Source organism: Stylophora pistillata, chromosome 2 (assembly GCF_964205215.1).
Source record: "Stylophora pistillata chromosome 2, jaStyPist1.2, whole genome shotgun sequence".
Classification (NCBI taxonomy): domain Eukaryota; kingdom Metazoa; phylum Cnidaria; class Anthozoa; order Scleractinia; family Pocilloporidae; genus Stylophora; species Stylophora pistillata.
In genome coordinates, this window is record NC_142520.1 from 11,999,194 (window position 1) to 12,014,608 (window position 15,415).

Below are 15,415 nucleotides of genomic sequence, written 5' to 3' on the forward strand. Positions count from 1 at the left end.
GGTCTCATTTATATAAAAAAAGCTTCTTTGAGTTTTAAATCAATTGAGTTGTTAGCAGAATCCAGAATACTAAAGCACGAAAGGGAGTATTTGTTCTTACAAGAAGGAGATCTGTTGAAATGCTTAAAAATGTCGGGAACCGTGAACAATGCATTATTTCGTTTAGTTGTTATTGTTCTTTGTTGTGTATGACCGGAGATGACTTCACTCAATTTCCCAAAATGTACTTTGTACTCTTAGGTATCACGTAGCTGCTTAGTTAAATAGAGCGATCCTGCCTGCGCTCGTGTCGGTTGATGCTGTAGTTAAGCCTGGAGTTTAAACGAAGTGATTCTTAGAATAAAGGAGCTGAATAATTAGGAAAGGTGTTGGTGCGTTTTCGACAAACTGGCGACCACGAGGGGGCGGCTGAACGAGTATGGAAAAGGAAGAGGCAGAGTTAAACGCGAAAATTAAAACGTTAAGGTTTAGAGTCAAGAAGACAGACGAAATCCTCCAAAAGGATGATCGAGTGGCGTTGGAGAGACACAGAACTTCTCTTCAGAGTGTGGTGACTGCAGTTACGACGCTGAAAGAGTCTATAGAGGAGAAGAAGTTTGCTGAAGGTGAAGACGAACAAGCCGTTCACGAATGGGCGGAAGAATTTGAAGAATCGGTTGACGAGGCGGATAAATGCATGCGACAATTGGCAAGCAAAATAGAGCTGATCCATCGGAAATCTAAACATGAAGCCGCCATCTTTGAGCACAGGCAAGCCCTTCGTACATTTCATCAACCGCAATTGAGTTAATAAAGGTACGCCCTAAGTCTACGGGGTTACGACAAGTCGCCATGTTGACAGGAATCACAACAAGAGCCATGCAAGTATTTGATGTGGTCTTAAGTTCCGTCGCCGGTTATTTTAAGCTCGACGTGGACATTACGAAAGTAAACAAGAGAGAGTTATTGGTCCTGGAGAATCCTAGCTACAAGCACTTAATTGAAGCAAATCCACACCTCGAGAGAGTACGAATGGATGATGAAGACACGAAGCAAATGTTACCCGTTTACATCATATTGGGAGCCAATGACTTCGCTAAAATACGCACTGGGGAGCGGCTGCGAGTAGGACGCCGGGGAGATCCTGTTGCTAAGTCTACCAGATTTGGATGGAAAATTATGTCGCCTGGGGCTGATAGTGGCTTATCTCCTGGGGCTGATAGTGGCTTATCGCCTGCGCTGTTAGCTGTAAACTCTAATGCTGGCTATGAGAAGTTGTGCGCTCTTGACGTATTAAGACTGGCGGACTCTGCAACCGGAGATCAGAATGCTGTTTATGAAGAGTTCAAGGAACAGTTAGTTCGTTCTCCGGAAGGATGGTACGAAACTGGGCTACCTTGGAAGGGAAACTGCCCTCCTTTACCAAATAACCGGGAAGGAAGTTTGCGCAGATTAAACACTCTTGCACGGAAGCTGAGGAAGACTGACCTGCTAGATGAGTATGACGCTGTGATCAGAGAACACCTGGAAGAAGGCATAGTGGAGCGAGCACCAGTTGAAGTTACTGGAAGAGAGTTCATTCTATCTCATCGTGCAGTTGTGAGAAGAAATGCTGAGACAACGAAACTGCGAGTGGTGTACGACGCGTCTGCGCGTGCACAAGAGAAAGCCCCGTCGTTGAACGGTTGCCTCCATGCTGGACCTCAATTACAAAACAAGCTGTGGAGTGTAATTGTTCGAAACCGATTCCATCCTAAGGTAGTGGCTGGCGACGTTTGTCGTCGTGCATTCCTGCAAGTGCGAATCCGAGAAACCGAGAGCCGTAGTAAAGCAAGCTTCAGGTACATCACAAGGGCTAGTTACTGCAAAGTCCCGTCTAGCGAAACAAGGTCTTACGATTCCTAGGTTGGAGCTCTTGTCAGGTCACATGACCGTAAATCTAATCACCAATGTACGCCAAGCGCTAGAGGGACTAACTCTTGCGACTAAAGACCGTTGCTGGTTGGACAGTTCTGTTGCCCTACACTGGATTGCCGATAAAGGGGAGTACTGTCAGTTTGTGCAGAAACATGTTAATAGAATCCAGTCTCATCCAAACGTGCTGTGGCGTCAAGTTCCGTCAACTGAAAACCCCTCCTATCTAGGAAGCCGTGGTGGTAGTGTGGTAGGCGCAGACCTGTGGTGGGATGGACCTGCTTGGCTCTCAGAACCTGCTAAGTGGCCAGACGACATCATGCCAGAACCAAGCCCTGAAAGTATGGCAGAACGAAAGCTCCAGCAAGAAGAGATCGCGGTTGGATTCGAGACCCGTGATACCTTGGATTTGGTCCTAAGGAAGTTCGAACTGCGTAAGGCCATGAGGATTGGTACTTGGGTCATGCGATTCCTGCATAATTCACGTAGCTTCTCCAGCAAGACGAAGGGACCACTGACTACAGCTGAGGTTGAGAAATGTCAGATGTTTCTAGTCAAGAGAGCACAGCTACAGGGGATTATACACGCCAGATTTGACCAAGACCAAGAACAACTGAACCTGCAGCCTAGTGAAGGTGTGTTGGAATGTCGAGGACGGATCTAAGGTGAGTACTTAATACACCTGCCTGACTCAGCTCTACTAGTATCGAAGATAGTGCAACGGGCTCACGTCACTACACTCCATGGGGGAGTTGGTCTAACCATGGCGAGAGTGAAGTTCTGGATACCACGTCTTCGGAAATTGACGAAGAGAATCGTGAAAAAATGCAACGGGAGCAAACGCTTTCAAGCCGTGGCGTTTGCAAAATCCACCACCAGCACCCATGCCAATAGAAACAACAGAAGGTAACACACCTTTCAACGTGATAGGCGTGTACTTTTCCGGGCCTGTGAAATACCGTGACAAGCGCAAGGAAGAGAAAAAGGCCTATGTGGTGTTGTACTCCTGCAGTCTAACACGAGGAGTGTTTCTGGATGTGCTGCCCAGTTTGGAGAGTACAGAGTTCATCAAGAGCATGAAACGGTTAATTGCCAGAAGAAGACGACCATCGAAGATCTATTCAGACGACAGCCAGACGTTTGTCGCTGCAGGCAAGTGGCTAAAGAATGTACGGAAAGATGAAAGATTCCACTCGTATCTAAGTGATCAGTCCACCATCTAGCAGTTCAACCTCAGCCGAGCACCCTGGTGGGGCGGGCAATTCGAGCGACTGATCGGGTTAATGTGTCAGCGTTCTATAAGACAGTTGGTCAAGGACCGCTCAGCTGGGAGGAGTTAGGCAAAGTAATCCGGACGTCGAAGTGACCCTTAATAATCGTACGCTGTGCTACCAAGAGGAAGATGTCCAACTTCTTACATTGAATAAAGGCTGATAGTTTCGAAAGAAACTGTTTGGGGCTGCGTCGGTGGGAGTAACGAAATAATTTGGATATATCAGCAAAGTTGAAATGGTAAATTGGCCACCGTAATGATTACAAAAGCTGACGTTTCGAGCGTTAGCCCTTCGTCGGAGCGAAACGTCAGTTCGAAACGTCAGCTTTAGTAATCATTACGGTGGCCAATTTACCATTTCAACTTTGTTGATATATCCAAACAACTTCTTACATTGACACTAAACACGTTACTCTTCCCCAATGCCAATATCCTGCCTGATTACAGCCACACCAGCTGGATGACAAAGATTTACTTAAGCGTACCAAGTTCTTGTTGAGAACTAAAGATGCAATGTGGCTTTGGTGGACGGCCGAATTTTACGTGAGCGCCATCGTCTTAAACACGGTGACAAGAAGTGTACCTTTGCTATTGGAGATGTAGTCGTCATCCAGTACGCTCGGTTAATATGATATATATATACTGTATATCTTCCATCGTTCATTGCGAGTAAATACTGGTCGCCACTCTTCTTTCTCCGGTCACAATCGAAATGTTGGAGTGTACTTCCTGTGACGTTACTTCTGCTGTAAAAGGGAGTAATTATTTCATTTGTATTTTTTTTCTTTTCTTGTTTAATGATGTATCAATATGTGGATAATGATTGCAGATCAATTAGATACTTGATTAATTCCGATTAGTACTTCGGACTCGTAGTGGGCTAGGCTGTTTAGCTAGGTCTATGCATACTACTAGTATACGAATGTCGAAAGGACTGACTGCTTCTGGACAATGATGGTATAAATGAAGTAGCAAAGTTTAAGCGCGGTGATATATTTTCATAAGTAACATAAAGGTGTTTTTTGTCTTGTCACGAGCGCTGGACAACGAAAACATTCAATTCTGAGTCCCTAGGAAGATTTTTTGGATTCCGCGTTCAAATGCTCCCTCACTGAGCTATAGGGGCAATGGTGGGCTAGCCATTTCGAAGTGATACGAGCCCTGCATACTGCTACGAGCAGCAATGTCATAGCGTCATGTTTGTAAGTAGAATAAGAAAGATGGCTAATTTCTAGCTCAGTAAAAAAGTGAGAAAGATGTTGTTGTGTATGAAGCCATTTTGTGCAATTTTTCTTTGCTCCACGCGAGGGACTAGACGAAATATATCTTTCTTTATGTCCTCACGGAGGTCAAAACTCATCATCTTTCTTATTCCATAATCATTTATTGACAAGTTTTACTTTTCCTAGACAAAAGATGCTTAATGGAAAGGGCTGGACCTTAAAGTTCTAAGTCCATCTCCTACCAAGGGCAAGGGCAAGGCAAGGGCGATAACTCGCGAGAATACTTTTTTAAGACAGACTTAATATAAATGATGATAGTGACTTGAAAAGAACTCAGTTAAACGTAGTGAAAGCTAACCATACCCTGACTATTCCGTGACGCAATTAGGGTGCAATTTAAATGCAATCCTGCTGAACTGACTGAAAGAGGAATCACAATGCAATCTGAATGCAATAGAATGCAATCTGCCGTCAACACAAAGCTATGTGCATAATACGTAATATGTGATATGTGATAAACCTAATTATATAGTCTTTTGAATAGCTCACCGCCCCATTTGTTGTTCTCTTTATCCTTGATGGTCAGATGCTGTAATGATCCAGAGGGAAACTTTACCCTCTCATGAAATGGTATGAACGGAATCTCTGTGGCAAGTATGGTCGAATCACTGTCCTGGCTCGTATCCACTCCTCCTCTGTTATTCCGTATATGAATCTATTCTGCAGAGGACGAACCTAATTCTTGAGATCCAGCGGACTCTTGACATAAGCTTGCCTACTAGCCCCAACTCCATCAACCGTAATTGTACTTTAGTCATAGCCCAGAATGCTTAGCATTTTTGCACCAAGACCTTTTAAGAACAAAAAGCAGACCAACTAAGGGTTTGGTTCGAGGTGTTTGAGGGGAAATATTGAGGGAAATAAGTTGGGAGGAAGAATGAGAAGTTTTGGATTTTTTTGTACCTTTTTGAATGATCATTTTTCTCCACCCATGTTAAAACTGATTTCTATGAATTCCCAACTATTATGAAAATTGGAATATTCGCACCTAAAACATTGTTATTTTAATGGCTATTTATTTCTATTTGTTCTTTTCAGTGAATGGTTTCTTTGGGGCAAACTTTGGCATAAGACCTGTCCTCCTCCTCCCCCCACCCCCTTCCACACCATTCTAAACTCCAAAGTGGAACATCTTTTCGGTTTTAGCTTTTGTTTTTACCATAATTAGAAGTAATGTCGCAATCTGATTGGCTACGCCTCGTGAGTCCGCAACATTTTGACCTCTGTGACAACGAATAGCATTGTTGATAGGAGTACAGACCACGCTGAGTCACTGTGGATTTGTGAATTTGTTTTTGTTTGTCTTTTTGTTTGAATTTTGTGACAATGTCTTGGAATATTTACCTCCCTAGTAATTCATCGATGATAGTTTTTCTTCTTGTCTCCTTTTATACCTCGTCTCTCCTTCCCCTCTCCCGCATCCTCCCCTCGCTCATCGCGTTTCTGGTTTCTGCCACTCACTGGAGTGGCAGAAACCAGTAAGTCTACTGAGGTCCCCTAGTAGGCAAAATGCGAAAACGGCCAATAGTGGAAAAAATGCTAAAGCGGTTCCTAGTGGGCAAAATGCCAAAACGGCCACTAGTGGACAAAACGCGAAACAGCCACTAGTGGACAAAATTCTAAAACGGCCCCTAGTGAACAAAATGCCAAAATGACCAACTAGTGGAAAAAATACCAAAACGACCAGTACTAGACAAAATGCTAAAACAGCCACTACTGGCGAAAATGCCAAAAGGCCCTCTAGTGGACAAAATACCAAAACGGCCATTAGTGGACAACATGCCAAAACGGTCACTGGCGGAGAAAATGCCAAAACGGTCACTAGTGTACAAAGTACCAAAACGGCCAGTAGTGGACAAAATCCCACAACGCCCACTCGAGGCCAAAATGCGAAAAAGCCACTAGTAGACAAAATGTCAAAATGGCCACTTGTGCACAAAATACCAAAACGGCCACAAGTAGACAAAATGCCAAAGCGGCCACTAGTCTACAAAGTACCCAAACGGCCAGTAGTGGACAAAATGCCAAAACAGCCACTTGTGGCCAAAATGCCAAAACGGCCACTGGTGGACAAAATGCCAAAATAGCAAGTAGGGGACAAAATGCCAAAACGGCCACTAGTGGACAAAACGCCAGAACGGCCACTAGTGGACAAAATGCCAAAAACGGCCACTAGTGGCCAAAATGCCAAACGGCAACTTGTGCACAAAATACCAAAACCGCCAAGGGTGGACAAAATGCCAAAACGGCTATTAGTGATCAAAATCACTAACTACCTGAATTATTATACATCGTAGTCACCATCTGTCTTCTCATTGGCTAAACACTTACAGTTAATTCTGGGAAACAGTGCAACCTAAAGATTATTCACTAATCTGTACCTACAGATTAGTGAATAATCTGCAGTTTGAGCGCAATGCATGATTTCCAGTGAAGCAATGTCAAGTTCACGGACAGCGAAGTAAGAATGGCTTCTCGATTCGCTTCATCGACCCAGCGAGAAATTGAGAGATTACCTGAAGATAAAGATTCGGAAAATGCTAAAAGATCGACAAAAGTGGCGAAGGAACTTTTCTACGAATCATCGGCCTTAAAGAGAGAAATATTCAGGAGCCACACTACAAAAAGGAAAGAAAATTTGACACAAAGAAAATTTGTTCACCACACAGTTGTACATTTTTAAGTGTTCGAAAATAAACTGTGTTCGCTGCGATAATGCGTTTAGCGTTATTTCCATTAAAGCAATGTATAATAAAACGATTATTAGATTCGGTTTTTGTGATATCCGGAATAATCAAGGTCTCGGTTAGTGTTATCAGCCTCAGCCTTGGGCATCGGCTGATAACACTTACCTCGACCTTGATTATTCTGGACATCACAAAAACCTCATCCAATAATTGTTTATAATCCGAACTCGGAATAATCGAGGTCTAGTTAATCGAGACTCGACAGTATTATCTGGTGTCTCCAACATAACGAAAAATATTTACAATTAACCTACCAAGAGGGCTTTTTGTTCTGGCATTATCAATTATATATCCATACAGGTCAAACTTCATATTTTTCTGATTTATCCAAGCATTTGGGTTTATCCGGACAAAGCGAGTTGTGATCGGTGGATCGATGGGAAGGATATAAATCTTGTCATAGTCGTAATGTACTGGAAATGCCTGATGATTAAAATAAATTCAATTTGATATTTTCTTATCACCACCATCATAAATATACGTATAGGTAAAGAACGAAACGGCTCAACTCAATGGGTAGCAGTCGACTGGGTAGAAAACGCTCGGGGGTACTAAACGACTGGTAACCAGTCAAAATGAAGCACACATATAATTGATGCTTTCCAAATTAATTCCTTTGTAAGGATGTATATAGTTTCCAACGAATTTCGTCATTGCTAGTCTAGAAACGAAGATATATAGCTCTTTCCGGTTCAGATCCCTTTACAGCCAGCTTTTGAAGCAGAAAAATATTAAAAGTTATATTTAATCGTACTCGATGAATAATGATGCATTAAAACAAGGGCACTATTCGAATTTCTTTCGCTTAGGTGTAGGATTTCACATGATTTAAATTTTACGCTTATATCATTCATCGATTGGATGGTTTGTCGAGTGTTTTATATATGAAGGCTGATAGTTTGGAAAGAAACTGTTTGGGGCTGCGTCGGTGGGAGTAACGAAATAATTTGGATATATCAACAAAGTTGAAGTGGTAAATTGGCCACCGTAACGATTACAAAAGCTGACGTTTCGAGCGTTAGCCCTTCGTTTTATATATAGACTGAGAAGGACGTTGCAGAAATGAAAAGATTAAAAAGAAATTAAAGAAATAAGGAAAGAAAAATTATAAACCTGTAGATTTCTTTTCTTTCTATGCAACATGCAACCTTCAACAAACACGAAGTGTTTGTTCTGAATAAATACGATGTGTCATCCAAATGAAAAAAAAAGAACAGGCCCGGTTGTCTCAGAAAGGTAGATAACGTGGATAAATCTCCATCCGGTCGATAGCGTGGTACTTTCCTGTCAACAGTTATCCTCTGGATAGCGATTTATCCTTTGAAGTGAGTTATACGCCCTTTGAACATCTGGACCCAGGACTTTAATCGCCTCTCCCCCTCTGAAGTTTGTAGTATTAAAAATGTCTCCATGGCTAAAAAGGTCTGTGCTTTTGGATTAAGGATGAAGTCCATGACCTCACTCACCATTTCAAAGCAAACTTTCTTCACAATTCCACTGCAATATTGGGAGCCTAACGATGCCTGAATTGTTAGAGTCAAATTTAGGCCTCAAGGAACAGCGTAAGCACGTGAGTTAAGGAAAATTTCAGACATGCGCAGATGACGTCCCTTGTTGTGTTTACTTCTCCCTGTACGCTTTTAAAACTTTACCGTTGAATATCTTATCAAAACACAAAGTCTCTGATAGTTTAATACTTAAACTGCGAAGACTGCAACGGAGTTAAGGATTCCACCGTTTTCTTTTTTTTTCTTTTCATCGACTTAGTGTTAGAAATGCTATTTTTTCGTACTGTTTTGTCATTCATTGCGCGTGGTGTTTATTTATTATTTGGAATTTCGAAACGGTCAAGTTCAAGAATTGGCATCGTAATTTCAAGGCAAATTGAGGTTTGTAGTCCACTGTTGTTCGTATTAAAGTTATTTTCATGTTTTTAACGCGCGCTCGAGATGTAATGGAGGATTGAAATATATCGACTGAGTAAAGCAAGCACTCGATGCTCGAGGTAAGATTATAAACTAGGTTATCTTGTCCCTATCTTGGGGGTGTTGGTGGTAATGGGTCGATTAGCTTACATTCAATATCGCCCACCCGAGATCGAGAGTGAACTCCGGTTTATTCGTCAACAGGAACCAAGAGCAGTTAATTATCAATCACTTCTTGAGTTCTCGGTGGTACTATTGATGATGGTTGACTGATATCGATTGTTAAATCAATGCTTATTTCTTTTGGGCGCTTTGAATGTGGAGGATCGACCAATACACTGTTTCTTTTTCGACCACACTGCATATTCATATTTGTGTTGGTCCAGATTTAGAGGCTCTGACAAGTTGCCTGTATGTGAAAAAAAATTCCATCGGTGTAGATATTTACAATAGGAGCGAAGAAAAACGTTTAAAGAGGAGAGACGATTCATTACGGGTCAGATTTGTACTACTTATCTTTTACACGGAGTAAGGAAAAACAGGATAATGAACTTGGCACATTTTTAACAGTTCCAGTGTTTAAATCTAATTTATTACTGTTATGCATTGTACACTAACTGTATGTAACATAACATTGGCTGCATCACTTAGCTTTAATTGCCCTTCCTGTACAAAATGATTCACTTAATGACAAGAACACTTATACACAAGTCATGTACTTGTCACATTAAAAGTTACCTACTGCTAATGATATGTTTAATTATACATGTGCAACATTAAAATGATATAATCTACGTGTAGTTAAATAGTACATTTATTGTGGTCTTAAACTGCTGTAGTGAAGTGACAGCATTTCAATGTTTGTAATATTCTACTAAGCTACAGTCATGCATAACAATTTAAAATCAGATATATTACAGCTTCATTTACCTACTGTTCATTTTGAATGTAATGTTCAATTCATTTAATTCAAGATCCAATACAACATGATTAAATACATGCATGTCTCAGCTTTGGCTCCATGCACTGTACTTATACCCTGCAAAACCAGTTACAATGTTGCAAAGCTAACATACTACATACACTAAAACTGATATTGAGCTCTGTTCATTTAACTAAAGTGGCATATACAACATGCTTTTATCAGGTGAGTTCTAACACGTTGCATTGAAACATTTATTAATTTTTAGATGTGTCTCTTTGTGTAAAAATGCATTCATGTTGAGGTACATTTACTTCATGCAGTGTGGGTCAGTGAAATCAGTTCTTATGTACAAATCTAAAATGTTTAAAAATTACTGAGCCACCCCCATGACTACTTTATTCTTCATGTGTAGGCAATGGCGTAATATACACCGTCATGTTGGACCTGGAAAGACAAGTAGTTGGAGGTGGGAAGACATTTGGAAGGTTTTGTAAACACAACTGGCATTTTCTTGGTAGATCATAAATTGGTAGCTCCTCCCCATAGTTCCACACCTTTAGCGCTGCTAGCTGCATGAGTCTTGGAACTTGTCCATCAGGTGTACTGGTAACTCCCTCAATTACTGTTGGGCTGAATGACCTTTGTCCCTCCAGTGCAGATGTTCCCTTGGCAGAAGCTTTCCAGTGAAGTTTAAGTTTGTGACCATCAACTTTTAGTGACTGAATCATATCTGGTAAGTCATTGTTTACTTTCTTTTCTATCCAAGCTTTAGGGTAAACATCCTTTGCTGTAAGTGGCCCATGTGTGCTGTTTTCTCTAATCTTGTTTAAGTTCTTTCTTGCCTCTTGCAAGAGGTCTGTGGTGAGCATTTGGGCATATTCTTTCATTCTTTCTTCATGAACTTCACGTGCGGCTTCTGTTGTCCTGGTCTTGGTTTTTCCACTGTGCAGAATGTTCTCAACAAATGTGATTGAAGCCTGTTTGATAACTCTGACATGTTATCACTAAGATACAGTTGCGAAAGGTTGAACTGTCTTTCTGCAAGAACATTGTTAACTGGAAGACTGAAAATGTGCTTAGCGTAGAACTCAAACAGGTTTGGAGTGGCTTCTTTACTTATGAGTGAGCTCATTTGGGATAAAGCCATTTCTTTGATCTCACATAGCAACTGGGGTTCCTTTAATTTCCAATGAGTGGCCCATTTAATTAATCCAACGATGTCCTTAGAGACCAATGTGAGAATGTTCTGTCCATAAGCATGAAAGGGAATGTTCACTAACTTTTCTTTTTGATTTTCAGATCTGACTGGAATTCCAAGAAGCTTTAAAACTGAATGCCAGAAATGACCTTGGTATCTCTGATCAGCTCCCATTCCAAACAACTTAGTAAAAGTTAACCACTCTGCTCCATGATCTTTCATTACTTTAAGTGCTTCTTGTAACATCGGCCTCTGCACTTGTTTGTGAAAATGGTCAATAGCTGCTGGGTCTCTCAATGACATCTTTACCTGTTGTGATGTTACAGGAAAATGTTCTGATGGAGACTTCGACATTTCACTAATTAAAGTTTCATGGTGCTTCAAAACAGTTGCTGGCCATAACCAGGCAAGGTAACCACTGGAAAAACCAAGTTCTGTATCACTAGCTTGGGATGTGTTCAGAGATGGAATGATGAACTTGTCAAGGAATTCAAACAAAAACTTGATTTCAACTTGAATCATAGGACTTGAGCTCATCTTAATGACATCTTGGCAAATAGTGTGGTGGCTATCTGATTTTGGCAATCTTTGAAGGAGATGCTCAGCAAGCTGTAGACAAGCTTTTCCATACTTAAGATACCACTGGAGTATCATGAATCGTGATTTTGATCTTATTGTTTTGGGAATGGCAAGAAAGCCTTTCTGCGCAGAAGGTAGATCTCTTCATTTAGGATTGAGCACACTTACCATTACACCTTTCTGCCTTTAATAAGATTTGAATATTATAACACTTGGGTTGTATTTTTATGTGGTATCCTACAGATGAGGAAGAAGTTGTGCCTAAGAAATTAAAACCCTCTGCCAAACAGACAGAAACAAAAGCAACTAAAGAGGTCCAGCAAGTTAAAGAGAGGTAACATTCAGCACTCTTTTTCATTATATTTGATATATTTTAGTACCAAACCCTTGTGTTCATTTAGAACATTGGATATTAGTCTAGCTAGCAGGGCTCGACACTAACGGTAGCCCACTAGCCACAGACTATAGTAGAAATTCAGTTTTGGCCAGTTGTTTTCAATTTCCACTTGCCAGTTTGGCTGGTAAATAAACTGAAAGTGTCATCAAAATCTAAGATGTCGCTAGCCACTTGGCTAATAAGTTGAAAATTTAGTTTTGAGCCCTGGCTAGGGATTCCTCTGGATTCTTTACAGAATTCTCTAGCTAAATTTTAATTGTACAAGTTTTTTTTTTTTTCTTTTTTCACTCTATGTCATCAGAGGCAGAGAATGTTAGACTTGCCTTTGGACACTGCTTTAGTGCTAACACATTTCGCCCTTTGATCCTTAGGAGTGACCAGCATTTAATTTTTCGTTACAATAATAATTATTATCACCCCTGAATCACGCAGTGACATCCTGAGAATGAAAGAAGCTCTTGATTGTTAAATAAATTCTCCTTTCCAGCATCATAGGAAATGTATAGAGAATGGTATGGAGAATATGCATACTGATGTTAAGGTGAAAAAAAAAAACACCACCAACAACAACGTGAGGGAGACAGTGTAAAACAGTCATCAAGAGAGAATTTTAACACAACATTCTTGACATGATTGAAATACTAATTCATGGATTTTTGTAGTTATCAAATAATCATTTTTTTTATTAATATTATTTCTGTTTCAGTCCAGTCAAACTTAAAGAGAAAAAAGTGACCTCTGCTTTTGATTTCTTTGGTTCAACTTCAGTGGAAAGGGAATCCAGGAAAACATTTGCTAATAAAAGAAAACAGGTCAGTGACTAACTGCACTTCTGTGTCATTCCTTTCTTATGGGGCGGAGGGGAGGTAGCAAGGATTGGTGTGAGGAGCCGTTCCTGGTTCACCCACAAAATAATTTTGAGAAAAAATTCAGGCATCATGTGTAGTTTAAACATTATTTCACGCATCACAAAATGTAACAAGGAAAACATTAAACCTCACTATACTATGTCTTTCTGTAAAATTCAGGTATCATGTATGAATCAGACACTCTCTCATAGTAAATTGTATGTCAGCTTGGACTACAGTTAACATTTTCAGTGTACCATTTTGCAAAACCAATGGATAATGGCCAATGCCTGAGTCACATATCGTATAATCAAATTATTGATTTTAAGAATTTATTTTAGGGCATGGAGAGAGGAGATGTTGGAGAAAAGTTGTAGCCAAGAATACTGTTCTTCTAGCAAGGATTAACTAACCCTGGTTTTAAACGATTCCATTTATTACACCAGCTTTCTGTCAGTCACTGTACTTTTCACAAAGGAGGTTGAATATGCTTCAAAATCTAAATTACACCAAATTGTGATAGTGATATAATAAACAGTTATCCCTTACAATCAAACAAAGATATTTACCCAGTGGTATCTCGCAGTTTCTCGTAATTTCTCATACTAGCAAATGACTCAAGTTGCATATTCATGTCCATGACGTCACCTAACAAATTCTAATTACTAATTGTTGGGGATACAATGACGCCAACACCAGAGGCCTTATAATTACATGTACACGGGATTACACCCTCCTCTACTTCCGAGATCTGAAATTAAATTCTTGGTACTGCCTTTACATATGTCATATGATTTGTACTCTGAGAATATGGCATTGAATCAATCAATATTTTTCTTGTTTGAATAGTTTCTTCTCATCACATAATTGCCGCTTGATGTGGAGTCGTTATTGTTATGAGAAATTAGAGGATGATTCTTAAGGGTGTTGAGCTCAGTCTAGAACCCAGTCTGCTTCATCCCTTAGTTCCATGCAGAACCATCTAGAAAATGTTTTAATACTCCTGCAGAGATCTTACGAGTCTGAGGAAAGTGAAGATACGCTGAAAAATAGGAAAGAAGAATCTAAAAACGGGAGAGAGAAAGGAGGAGGAGAAAATGGGAATGTGAATGGTCAGACAACAGAGCAACCATCAAAGAAAAGAAAGGAAGACTTCTCAGAGACAAAGCTTGATGTGAAAAAGCCCTCCTCTGAGAAGAAAAAGGTAAATGTAAACTTTTTGATGATCACACTCGTTTAAAAGTTGAAAATTTAGCCATTTTTATTAATTAATGCTTAAACCTACTATCCTGAAGGTTACTCAAATTGTTTGCATCTGTGAAGCTGTTCTACTTTGACAATAGATGGTTTTTTCTTAGATACAGAATACATGTACTTCACTGTCAACAATACTATTGAGAACAGCTCTTGCCCTGCCAGGACAAATTGTTTGCATCTGTGAAGCTGTTCTACTTTGACAATAGATGGTTTTTTCTCAGATACAGAATACATGTACTTCACTGTCAACAATCCTATTGAGAACAGCTCTTGCCCTGCCAGGACAATGCTCAGCTGTTGAAATGTATGACGTACATGTATGATATACTGTAAATCCTCTATTAAGCCCCCCCCCCCACTAATAAGGCTCCCCTCTATAGAAGAAGAAATTCATTAAGCCCCCCTGCCCCCCCCCCCCCTTCCCCTGAAAAAAACAAAAATTCAAAGTCACACTCCTTGTTAGTAAATACAATCAGTTTATTCAAGGACTGCAATTTTAATTTGTCATGTCCTATATTGTATCCTGGTAGTGAACTTCAGGCTAAATTAATAAGCCCCCCACCTCTAATAACCCACTCCCCCCAAAGTACCTGAATTAAATAAGCCCCCCTCCCCCCCAGGGGGCTTTTTAGAGGACTTATGGAACATGTATAATAGGCAGACCTGTATGATTCACATGTGTGATATTCATCTATGATATGCATGTAACCTTCTAAACCTTGAAGAGTGACTAGCAGCTAATTCCCCTTAAGAGTAATACAGCTGAGTTATTCATTAGGATCACAAGAATAAAGGAAATGATCACCAACCTCAAAAGCTTTGATTGTTAAACAATTCTCCCAGTCGGCACTGAAAAAAAATGTATAGAGAAGAGTATGGAGAATTTGACTGCTGAATTTAGGGTGTAAAGGGTTACCCTTTGTCCAGTTCCAAATTTCATCTAAGTATGGACTTTTCAGGAATTACCAAAGACAACTCCTGCTAGCAAACTGGCCTCCAAAGCTACCGCATCTGCATCACCAGCAAAACCAACAACCACAGTTCCGGAAACTCCAGTTAGAGACTCAAAACCAAGTCCAAGGAAAACTGT

At 40.4% G+C, this 15,415-nt stretch overlaps 1 long non-coding RNA gene across 1 annotated transcript; it reads left to right on the plus strand.

Moving 5' to 3' along the window:
- The first annotated feature begins 8,805 nt into the window (after positions 1–8,805).
- On the plus strand, positions 8,806–14,070 carry LOC148737154 (uncharacterized). Its single transcript, XR_015996128.1, has 6 exons — positions 8,806–9,085; positions 10,459–10,779; positions 11,346–11,957; positions 12,067–12,157; positions 12,927–13,032; positions 13,410–14,070. It is a non-coding gene; the product is annotated as an uncharacterized LOC148737154 (long non-coding RNA).
- Positions 14,071–15,415: the final 1,345 nt, after the last annotated feature.